Source organism: Astatotilapia calliptera, chromosome 2 (assembly GCF_964374335.1).
Source record: "Astatotilapia calliptera chromosome 2, fAstCal68.1, whole genome shotgun sequence".
In the NCBI taxonomy this organism is placed as follows: domain Eukaryota; kingdom Metazoa; phylum Chordata; class Actinopteri; order Cichliformes; family Cichlidae; genus Astatotilapia; species Astatotilapia calliptera.
Genome location: NC_137423.1, coordinates 12,471,293 through 12,482,817, shown reverse-complemented (window position 1 = coordinate 12,482,817; position 11,525 = coordinate 12,471,293). Strand labels below are relative to the sequence as shown.

The following is an 11,525-nucleotide window of genomic DNA, read 5'->3' as shown; positions in this document are numbered from 1 at the left end:
ATTTTGAAGATGAAGGAAAAAAAAAAGAAAATCACAAATATTCCAAAGTAAAGTCAGGCTTTGATCGTTCATCAGAAGACGTTATCTCAGACACGGCAAAGTCGATTTATATCGTGGCCACTTTGATCGGAAGTGGGCTGGACCAATGAAACTATGTGATAAATGTGGAAGTTCATTGCACAGACTGTCCTGTCATTATGAAATATAAATTTTCTATTTTTTTCTTTCTTTTTTTAAATCTGGTGTAGGAACAGACATTTCTGTAGCAGATAAAAGTTATGTTATGAAGATACAGTTAAAATGTCCAAATCTATTCACTCCTTCACATCTTCCAGTACAGTGGGTCATATTGGAGTCTTTGCTGGGCTAATTCTGGCCCTTATGTTCGATATCGCTGTGTTAGACCATATTTTGCAGATTGAGTGTTTCAGACAAATATTGCTACAAGAACCCATAATCCCCAAAATGCAAGTGAGTGTGTTAACATTTCACTGTATAACCTGAATCCAGGTGCACCAAAGGAAATCTGAGGAAGGATAATGAGCAGCCCATCACTACGCCCGCTGCAGTGCTGTGCATGTCAGTCGGGAATGCGATGTTAAATAAAGGCTCCGTGGATCCTAGCACATGAGCTATCCTCAACTCTGCTCACCAACCCTCCAATTTCTCTGATCTTAATGTCTCTGTAATTAACCAAAAGTGCAAACTGCTATTTACAGAGACCTTGATTAGCCAGGCAGCAAAGTGGCTACAGTAAATATAGCTCATAAAAGTCAAGCAACATGGAAAATCAACCCTTGTGCAAACAGTTATTAATGTTCAGAACGCCCCAAATAGTTAATAGAGCTCGTCAGGGAGTTCAACAACTGGTCAACAATCCAATAATATTCCAGAACATGTTCATCCTGCAAATGGGACTTTGGCTCGCCATAATAAAACAATACATGCATCAACTTATTGGACAGGTTATTCACCCAATTACTGTCGCATGCCTCTAATATTTCCATTCCAGAAGCATACAGCAAATATAGCTCTCTGTCGCTATACCCACAAACAGCCAACGGCAGCTACACCATCAGTGTACAATCCAGCTTCATTCCACTCCACACAGGAACACCCACAGTGGAGTGAACACTTCTCATTGAAAACTGTGTTGTTTGATCATTTTGTAATTTATTGGTCATTTTTGTATCTGCAGGTACTTTTTGTCCCTTTGTGGTAGCTGTGTGTGTGTGTGTGTGTGTGTGTGTGTGTGTGTGTGTGTGTGTGTGTGTGTGTGTGTGTGCGTGTGTGTGTGTGTGTGTGTGTGTGTCCATTGTTATTTGTGTGTCATTTGTCTGTTTGTAAACTTTTCATGTGTGTTTTTGTATCCTTCTTGTTCTTTTCTGTAAAGTTGTGATCCTCTCTGTGGTGTTTTCTTAGAAACCTGTCAAAGTGGACAGGGTACACTTTGGTTGAGTCCAATATTTCAATGAATCAGCTGTTATTTATGAACTTTAAAGAATATTAACATTTCACAATATAAGTACATACATGCACATAATATTTAATAAATCCAGCAGTCCAGCTATTTTAGATTAGCCATTCTTCAGTAATCCATTCTGCATTATTAGTATGTTTACTTTCAATACTCAAACAAATGCGTGCTAATAATTTCCCCTTCTGTAATATCGCGTCTAATTGATTTTTTATGCAAAACTTGCATCAGTAATTCTACACAGTGCAATTTTAAAGGTATCTGTAATTCTACACCACTTACAGTCCAGAGATGCCAGAGTAATCAGAATAAATGAGCATTTCACAGACGATACTGCAAAACATGACAGTAACTCGCAGCTTTTCTCTGGGGAAAATTATTAATTAAAAGAAAAAAAAATTTAAACAGAGATTCATTGTAATTTTGGGGCCTCTGCGTGAGAAAAAAGAAAGACTTTTGTGTTTTGCGGTAACGGCCTTCCTCATACATGCACGTTAAAGACTGTTTTCACTGCTTCGGGATTAGCTCGTAAGCAGATGCACAAAAACTGAGGCATATGCAAAATCATAATCCATATGTGCCCTGTGTAATATCGGTGTTCAGTAAGCTGCTTTGGATAACTGCTTCCCCTCCACCACATGCTGCGCCGGGTTCACGGGCTCTATCGGGCGTTACGTCCAATAAATAAGCTTTCTATAGATTTTCCACGACGGGCTCCATTTTGTTGCCTTTCCCGTGCTGCCTCTGCTGCACGGCGGCCGGGAAGCAGAGCCTCCGCTCGCTCTCATCTTCTCACGTGCCACTTGCCGACTGTAGGTGGCGCTCAGAGCGCGAGAGACGGCAGCTTTCCTCCTCTGTGGCCGGACGGAGCCGAGCGAGAGAGGAAGAAGGAAGAGAGACCCCTGGATATAATTAAAGAGCGAGAGAGGGAGAGACGCGAGAAAACAGAAAGAGGTAGAAGCATTAATTTACTGTATGTGCGTGTGAAAATGCAGAGACGGGTTTAAATGCGAGGGTCACAGCGTGTGCGCACTTTGGTCTGCCATCTCGGGTGCGCGCAGGCTCGGACCTATGGCCGAGACACGACACTTTATAAAGATACATCAAATATAAAATCAGGTGTATTCACATAGAATACGGGGGTGACGGCAGCGGGGAAGTCGCCAAATGTTTGATTTGAAGAGAGAAAAAATGTTGGGAAATCCACGAAGTTGTTGGGGTGGATGCTCGCTCCGCCCCCGCCCCCTCCGGTGTAGTGTATAGAGTGTATGGGTGAGGGAGGGGGAGGATGGGGAAGAGAGCGAGATAGAGACCGGGAGGGAGAGAGAGAGAGAGAGAGAGAGAAGCGCGAGCGCACTCGTTTGGATTCACTCCACTTTCTCAGCACTCACGGTGCAGTCGCGCGACCTGCTCCGTGCTGGACCGGGAAGGCGGACAGAGTTTGAGGCGGCTGAGCGGTGACCGCGCTTCTGAGTGGGAACTACCTGGAGACCCGCTGCTGACAGCTCCCGGACCTTGTGTTTGTTGCTCAGGTCGTTTTTTCTAAAAAAAAAACAAAAAAAAACAAAACAAAAAAAACACTGCTGCCCTGTCCCATTGCTCCGTCCACCTCCACCCCAACATCTCCCCACGCGTGCCACCAGCGGAGGATGCTGCTGCTGCTGCCGCTGTCCGTAGAGCCCGGGCGGCGGTAACGTTTCTGCGGAGTAACTGAGTGACCCAACTCCTCCCCACCCCTCCTCGCCCGGACGGGTCTGCCCCCTCCTCCTCCTCCTCCCCGACTGGACTCCAGCTCCAGCCGCTCCTCCGGTGAGAGGAAGGACTGTCGGGCTGACGCGCAGCGCTGATCACGACACTCAGAGTGGACAGAGATTTGAGAGAAATTGGAGTAATCACCACCCCTGGCTGTCTGACTGGATTGTTTGGTTTATTTAGAGATTTGATTTTCGGGATTCTTATTTTTCTTTTTTTTTTCCCGGGAGGTCTGGAGCGGCTCCGTCTTGGTGCCGAGGAGGAGCGGAGCCTGTAGCCAGGCTGGAGCGCTCAGAGCCGGGGAACCGCGCAGCTCTTACCCGGTCCAGGTAGGAACTTCTCTGCACATAAATACGCGATCCATACACAAAATCTTTTTCTTCTATCTGCACATAACTACGTTCATGCTAAATATTTCAAATATTTTGACTCGAGCTCCTTCTGTCGGACTGCAGGAGACGTTTTACGCACGAGAATAGCCCGAAACACATTCACTTTGTATTCAGTTTCGCTTGGATGAGCACTTATGCCTTAATTAAAAAACACATATTCGATGGAGGTTGAATCTCCGAAGGCACACGGGCGTTTGTGTCGAGCAGGAGCTCTTTTTAAAACACTTGTTGGTAAAAATAAATAAATAAATAAATAAAATAAATCCATTTAGCGCGACTGGACCTTCATATTCTCTGCCTAATCTCCTCAGATGGCTTTTTTTTTTTTACCAGTGTTACACTACAGTGCTATTGATCCGTATCGATCCCCTCCCCGCTCAGCATTACCCCCGTGACTGTTAGTAATAAAATGCGTTCCTGTGGGTCACTTTGGGTTGATAAACCTTTCGGAACCTGGAACTAACCCCACGGTAATCCTGGCTAATGCATTCCGGGAGGACAGTACAGTAGGGCAGAGTGTGCGCGCGGGTCCCTGTAGTGCATATAGGAGCATCATCATAAACTCAGTGGGGCTTCATTTAAGCTCGATCTGTAGGAGTTGTACGGGACGCTCGGTGTTCAGAGAATGTGAAAAGGCAGTGTCTTTATCATCTGAGGTTTGTCTTGGAATATAAGAGCTAATCTGCCTTTGGGGACTCTTGGCAACAAAACAGTCTATTCATCCACGGCTGCTAATAAACCAGACGCGCAGACGTGGGGGCATACATCATTCTCCATATCTGATCCTCTGCGGCACCTGAGGCCGCTTTGAGCACCTGTAGCATCAAATTAAACTCCCTTTTCCTCCGTCCTTAACACCCCCCTTTAATGAGCTTGTTTTCTGGAGCCTACGTGCCGTTAACATGGTGTGAAGGCAAATAAAGGCACAAGAGTATCAGTGTAAACTATCAAAGGTGGACAGGAGGGCAGCTGATGATGAATATCCACCGCGTCACCGCTTGGGAATCTAGTCAGTCCGGTCCCACCAGTCTCCGGCTTTCCGGTTCTCCTCCTTCCTTCTGTTCCATGTGTGCGTACGTGTATGTGCGCGCGCGTGTGTACTAGAAAGGGGGAGAGAGAGAGACCTGCTCCACATGAAGGAGGGAGGGAGGGAGCGAGAGAGAAAGAGAAAGGGGGGAGTGTATTTACATGCAAACTGCATCTGCCTCTCTGATACTGAGCTAAGTACTGGTGGTTTTCAAACACATGTTTCCGGAGACGCTTCCGTGGGAATCTGCCATGTTTTCTCTTCCTACACGCTTGACCTTTGACCCTATTCCCCACTACCCCACTGTCATCTCGCTCCCATAATTTCCTGTGAAACTCGTGATGTGAAATCATCCAGCTGCATTAGAAGCTTCATGTGTCTCAGCCAGTAAGGCGAGACCGTTGTAATCACATTTGGCCTTAAGGTAGATTTTGCACAGTAGAGCAGGTCCAGCGTACTTCCTGGAACAACTGGAGAATCCACTTGAACAGTGGTGTTATTTAATAAAAGAATATTAATGAATTAATGTAGCCGCGTTGCTGCGTTCTGCTGTTGGACAAACATAAAAAGCCTCCGAGGGTGAGATTGTGGTTTTATGGTCGAGCTGGAGGGTTCCCCCCTGTGCATTCTGCCACTGTTAAGCGTAGATCCAGGTTTATTGTGCAGCAGGAGCGACTGAATTGGAGATATTCTCCCTGAGGTTTGCGGCCGGCTTCGATGGCAAGCCTGCTGTCACTTGAGCTTATGCCATCCGCCACTTTGAGGGTGAGGTCTGAGGTTTGATTCCCATCTTTAGGATTCTTCTCTTGCCTCCTCTAATTCAGGGTGATCAGATAAAACGGTGACAAACGTCACAGTCCTCCGTGGCTCTGCGGCGTGGGGGATTAGTCATTGGGGGGAGAAAGGGGATGGAGTGGGAGGAGGGAGGTCGCACCGAGTCCGTTCTGCACATTTCTGCGTAAAAATTGGAGATCTGAGCGAGTCGCATTGTTAATGCCCGTCATTAAAATAGGAGGAGGTAGAGTGGAAATGGGTTTGGTGTGTGAAATGGACACACACACATGCATTCACATCACTGCACTGCAGGAAAAGAGACATCCACCCTTCTGATTTCAGAGTTTTCACAGACAGTTTCCTTTCTAATTTAAGTTTAGGTGTGACAACGAGCGCGCAAATGGGAGAGGAAACCAAAAACTCGCATTAACACGCAGAAGAAAAAAGGAGAAATGGATGCTTTGTCACGTCTTTCCTGTGACACGGCTGGTTACTTGACTAATCCATTGTTTCTTCTTTTATGGTGTTTGGGTATGGCTCCTGAGCTCTTAGTCACAACTTGGAAATAGCAATAAAATCTTTGGCATCTCAGTGAAATTCACAAACAAGCTAGAAAAGTTTGACTGGCAGTAACATTTTCCAGTTAGATGATCCTTCGGTTAGTTTGGGAGGAAGAAAACCCTGAACAGGTCGCTCAGAGATGTGGTTGTACAACAGCCATCACATATTTTTCTATAGATTTCTATCCGAGAAGAAAACATGAATCATTTGAAATAAAACACAAACCTAGTTATAAATGCACATTCATGCTTCATTTTGAGTCTGTTAGGATGACGGGCTCCGGTTGGCTTTTGTGGTTTGTCGTTTTGTTTTTCTGAGATCAGATGTGTCCCCTCTTCCCACTGAAACCCTTACAGCTCGCGGAGCACACTGAACACGTCGCAGAGGTTTATATCTGCTTGGTAGCTACACTCTTGCTCTTCTGTAATAAGGCGAGGAGTCACGGGGGAACTCAGGGCACGGTGCTGTTGCAGCACGTCGGTGATATTGTGGACACTGTGACCTGATGAAAAAAACTTTCACCCACATTCTCCTATGCGAGGTTGGGTTTTTTTCCCCCTCTTTCTAGTGGCAAATATGTCATAAATCAACTAAAGGTGGTTGAAGGCTTGGCTTGAATTTTGCCGTGAACTGCAATGTCATCATCATTTTTATATTTTATTAAAAAGGAGCAATGGTAGAACTCCTCCTGAGGGAATCATAAACACACCCACTGTTAATTTCATGTAAATCAGTCCGGCTGACATGGAGATGCTTTACAGCCTGGCAGATGGAAGGTTGTCATCGTTTCCTGTCATAAATGAGACTAAAAGCACCGATATGGAATGATATAGCCGTATTGATTTCTCTCTCTCTCTCTCTCTCTGTTGGTTAATAGAGGCAATCATTAAAGTGAGTTAAATGTTAAAAAACTCGCTGCGTGTTCTCACTCTGAGCAGCAGGCGTCATTTCAGGCTGCGTCTCTGCGTGTTCACATAATGCAGCCGTGCGGTGATGGTCGATAAACTGTCACAGGTGCTCGAGGCGTCGTCTTCAGATTTCTTTTGTTCGAGCATTTTAAAGCGATGCTAAGCAGAGAGAGAAGTATTGAATGCTGCTTTTAGAAGCTGGAAGCAGAAGACACTTGTCACATTTTCTTGATAAATGACTAAAGTGATTTAATCAGTTCGTGGTTGATTAACACTAATCTGTTAAACTTGCACAGAGCCTCTTTAAGCTTCGCCAGCCATCGAGTGCAGAGAAGAATTAAATGTATGTATCAATGGGGCTGGCCCGATTACCATTTACTGGGCTCAGGAGGTTCAGGGGTAATTGACGGCAACTATTCAAACCCTTGGTTGGAGGACTGGGGCGAACTGGGTGCGCTGATCGGCACCAGCAAAGACACTCGTCTTTCGGCTTTGTTAAACACAAAAGCAACACTGATTTCCTCCATATTTAGACATAACTAGGTTTGTTTGTCTTTATTTTCCTCCAACGCAATGTGTGCCTCCCCATATGGAAAAGATATATATAAATCTTATAAAGTTTGTATCTGTCTTGTGTGAAACTTGTATGAAAAGCATACAAGAGTGAAAACAGATATAAGATCCCTTGAAAAATTATATAATGAAACTTGTATGTTTTGGATACTTACTAAAACAATATATGAAAGTAATGAGGAAGTGGCCACTTTCATGAGTAAATCATATAAGTTTTTACTATTTCTTTTTCATATGGGTCTGGATGATCAACAAACCAAGAGAACAGCACTGAGCATGTGCAGAGTGCTGAGTGGCACTGATAATGACTGAACAGTGTAGAACAGGTATACCTGTATCCAGAGCGCTCAGGTGATATATGATCTGTCTCTGCAGTTTTAAAGAACGGTTCAAATCAAGTCTTTTCAGGAGAGACATATACACTGTAAAACGCAGTATATAGTGAAACAGGAACTTCAGTGTCACCACATTCTCGATGATACCAGATTAAAGCACGTTTAACATTCTGCAACACATTCGGCATCCAAGAGTAAGAAAGCATCGTTATCCCAGAGCTCTAAAAACCCGGGGCACCTCGTAGATAATCCGCCAGAGCCGTTTACCACGAGTGGTCAGCAATGACCAAATCATAAAGATTGCAGCGGTGAGTCAGAGACTTGGAATATGTAACGAAACATAGAGATGCATGGACCGCTGAATTAAAAGTGCAAAAGTGAGGAGGCGGCGTGCATAAAGCACACATGATGTGTGCTGAAAAGGTGTTCTTTGAATGCCAACATAACATTTGTTCAATAAATCAGAAACACCCGATGGAAAACAAGCATCAGAGCCAATCCAAGGCAAGGTCCCCAGCACAAACCCAGAATGTTGTATTTAGTCATTCAAGAACTAAATGCGTAATTGTAGAGGCTTTAACCAGCTTTTTTTTTTTTTTTACAGTAGTAACTGTAAAAGCTTCCCCTCACACCTTTGGCCACACCCTTTTTTATACCAAGAGTCATTGGAGCCTTTAAAAAATAATCTGAGTTTAGATTAGAAAAAAAACCCTCAAGAATCCAGCAGGGTGGACTGGAAAGAAGTGAAAGCAGCTCACTGATGTTATATAAGCATGTCAGTCCGTGTTATCTGGTGCTTATAAAGCAGTGGTAGTTTATTGTTATTATCTCCTCCTGCCGCAGTCTGACATTCATGTGGAATAAATATGTTGCCGTGGATTTAAAACCGCATTCAGATGATGCCCGATCTTTACTTCATACCAGCCTGCTGTTCATCCACCATCCGCTCCCATAATCCCCTTCTGCTGCTGCTCCCAGAGGATCACTGTGTGTGTGTGTGTGGATCAGAGGTTGGCACATCCTGTCAGTAGAAGGTCAAACGTTTGATCCCTGAACCAGCCAGTCATGCCACAGTGCCTCAGACCAGGAGTTTCGGGATGAAAATTGCGCAACAGAAAGAAGAAGCAAGCATACAGAAACCAGCTGTGAGCGTGATGAAATCGGTGACTAAATGCACATAAATCCAAATTTTCCCGTCTGACAGCAACATGATGATCATGTGACATAGCTCGAGTTACACGGCATTTATGACTCATAGTGTAGTCACGTTGTTTTCATTTTTAACCCCGAACACCTGATAAGTTACAAGGCTGTGTACACAAGGTGTGGACACACCGATGATAAACCACATTGCACAGCTCCTGCTGCCTGTGAGGAGAGGTGTAGAGGCATCATAGACCCGAAAACCATTGATCATAACTGGATTATTTAAAGAGCTTCTTCTCATATTTGTTAAATTGTTGTTTACTGTTCACACAGTTCCGTGAACAAAAGGCTTTCGAGCTTTAACTGCTTTTGTTATAAAAGTCCTGCCCCCGTACTGCATTTTGACGAACGTGTGCTTTTGGTCAGGAAATGACTTTCTTTAAAAAAAAAAAAAAAAAGGAAGGAAGAAAGAAAGAAAGAAAGGAATCACGCAAGGCAACAAGCGGGGGATGCCTCCAAATCAATGCAGTTACTTAACTTGCATAAATAAGTTTAAGCTCCGTCTTCTCCGGCTTTCATTCGCAGCTCTGAGGGCAAATGACTGGAGCCTTGTTTGGCACTAAATTAAATGTAAATATTGTACCCAGATTCTTTTTATTGAATCAAGAAGCACTTCTGAGTCAAACTGCAGGACTTCCAAAGATTTACAGCACCCAGCAAATTCACGCTGAACATATCCAGGTGGTGTCGGGAGGCAGAAAGAACCTGGCAACCTCTGATTGTTGCATTTCAAAAGGGAGGATGTGTGTCTGCGTGCGCAGTAATCTGGATCAAACAATGGTAGTGAATGGAGTCATTAGAGTAATCCCCATTGTGTTGGAGGGCAGGGGGACCACACACACACACACACACACACACACACACACACACACACACTGGACTGTCCAGAAAGCTCACGTCAACCATGCACATCCTACCCATCTGAGATCTGAAAACATCAAAGGAGCTTTTGATTTTCTGTGTTTGTGTGTGATGTTTAATTCAGGCCTGCTCTGGTATGCGTGAACCTGAAGAGCTGGACATTCAGGTTACTGCATTTTGTGTAGGAAATACGCCCAGGTACAGCGGTGCGCACCTGCACGGAAACTTTTGTGAACTGGTTTCCAGTTTGGCCGCTGGCCATCAGCTCCATGCTGCCATTTTTGTGGTTTGTAATTGGTCTGATGGACTTCGTGTGTAATTACACAACACATTACCGCAATTAAAAATGATACCAGGGATAATTGTGCCTTTTATGTAACACAAAGGACTTTATGTTTCTGTCACAGTCACACAGCTTCTCTTTAGATGGATCTCTTTAAGAAAACCAGTTCAGTAATGACTTCACTGAAATACTGTGCAGCAGCAGAGGGACACCAGCGTATCGCACAGGGCTAGAAATCATTTAAGTTTATACACACTTATAGTTTTGCATATACAGTGTTAGAGGTGCCGCAGTTCATTGATAAGTGGCTCAATCAGTTAGGCAGTATCCCATTTTTTTTTTGTAATCGTTTAACTTCAGGCTACTGTGATGACGTTTCAAAAATTTGACTGAACAAAGGTATTCAAGTCTGCTGTCACCTGGGGCTATCTTCACGCTCGGCTGCGTCTGCCAGTAGTTTACAAATAATTTGTGTTAAATTATCAAGATTAAAATGTTCAGGATTATGATTGTTGTGTTGATCGATAGTCAAGTGTTGGACATATTAGCAGTGCAACACAAGTCCAAATACTGTGGTGTAAAAAAGTCAGTCTTAATTCTTTGTGTGACCTGCAGAAAAGTGGAATCAAAGAAGCAGGGATGAGGAGTCATGATCAGACTCCTCATGCCCTTTTTTCCTAGATGCTACATTTCAATCGCAGCTGAAAAGGGTGGATTTTGAATCCGTGTGTGAAAAGTGGCGTGTTAAGGAATAATCGTGGAACAATGACAACAGAGATGCAAGAATGTTGTGTTCTTTAAGGTTTTCGTGACATTTCGTCATTCATTCCTTGATGCGTCTGCAGTCAGTGGGACATGTGTAGAGGTACCAGGGCTGTTTGTTATGGAGATACATGCAGTATGATGTGGAAGGACAGGCAGAGAGGCAGGATGGTTGGAAAATGCCATTCTTTAGATACGCCCACTCGTGCAGCGGGAGCTCATCCCTGCAGATGCACCAGGGAGCACAGACAAGCTGAACAGCTCAAGTCACAGGATCTTTAAAGTTTAACCGGCTCTGCAGAACAGCGCTAAGGTCAGTAGTCCAATTTATGTGCTAGAAGTTGTGTCTGCAGTTCAGTGTGTTCTTGTGCAGTCGTGTTTTTTTATATATATATTGCTAGCCACCTTTTTACTCTGTTCTATTTTATTTCTTTTATTTTTCATACATGAAAACTAATGAACAGATTTGTTTTATGGGTTTGCTGGATTTATGGGATTTCTGCATCAGTGATCTGCATGCTGTCTGGATTTGTCTGATATTTAATTAACAGGATTAGCAAAAACTGGAAATTTCAGCTGGTTTTTCCATCTCTTAACCCGTCCGTGGATGGTTT

General features: G+C 44.1%; 1 protein-coding gene across 9 annotated transcripts in view; it reads left to right on the top strand.

The window, feature by feature from the left end:
• The first annotated feature begins 2,777 nt into the window (after window positions 1-2,777).
• The window catches only part of LOC113032114 (protocadherin-1-like), a 281,958-nt gene continuing 273,210 nt past the window's right edge, over window positions 2,778-11,525 (top strand). For 8 of the 9 annotated variants that reach the window (XR_013911010.1, XM_080305567.1, XM_026184789.2 and 5 more), the window contains exon 1: window positions 2,778-3,558. The gene's annotated coding sequence lies outside the window, so the exon portion shown is untranslated. Of the gene's footprint in view, window positions 3,559-7,175; window positions 11,225-11,525 lie in introns of those variants that run through there. The other variant, XM_026184793.2, reaches the window with a different exon arrangement.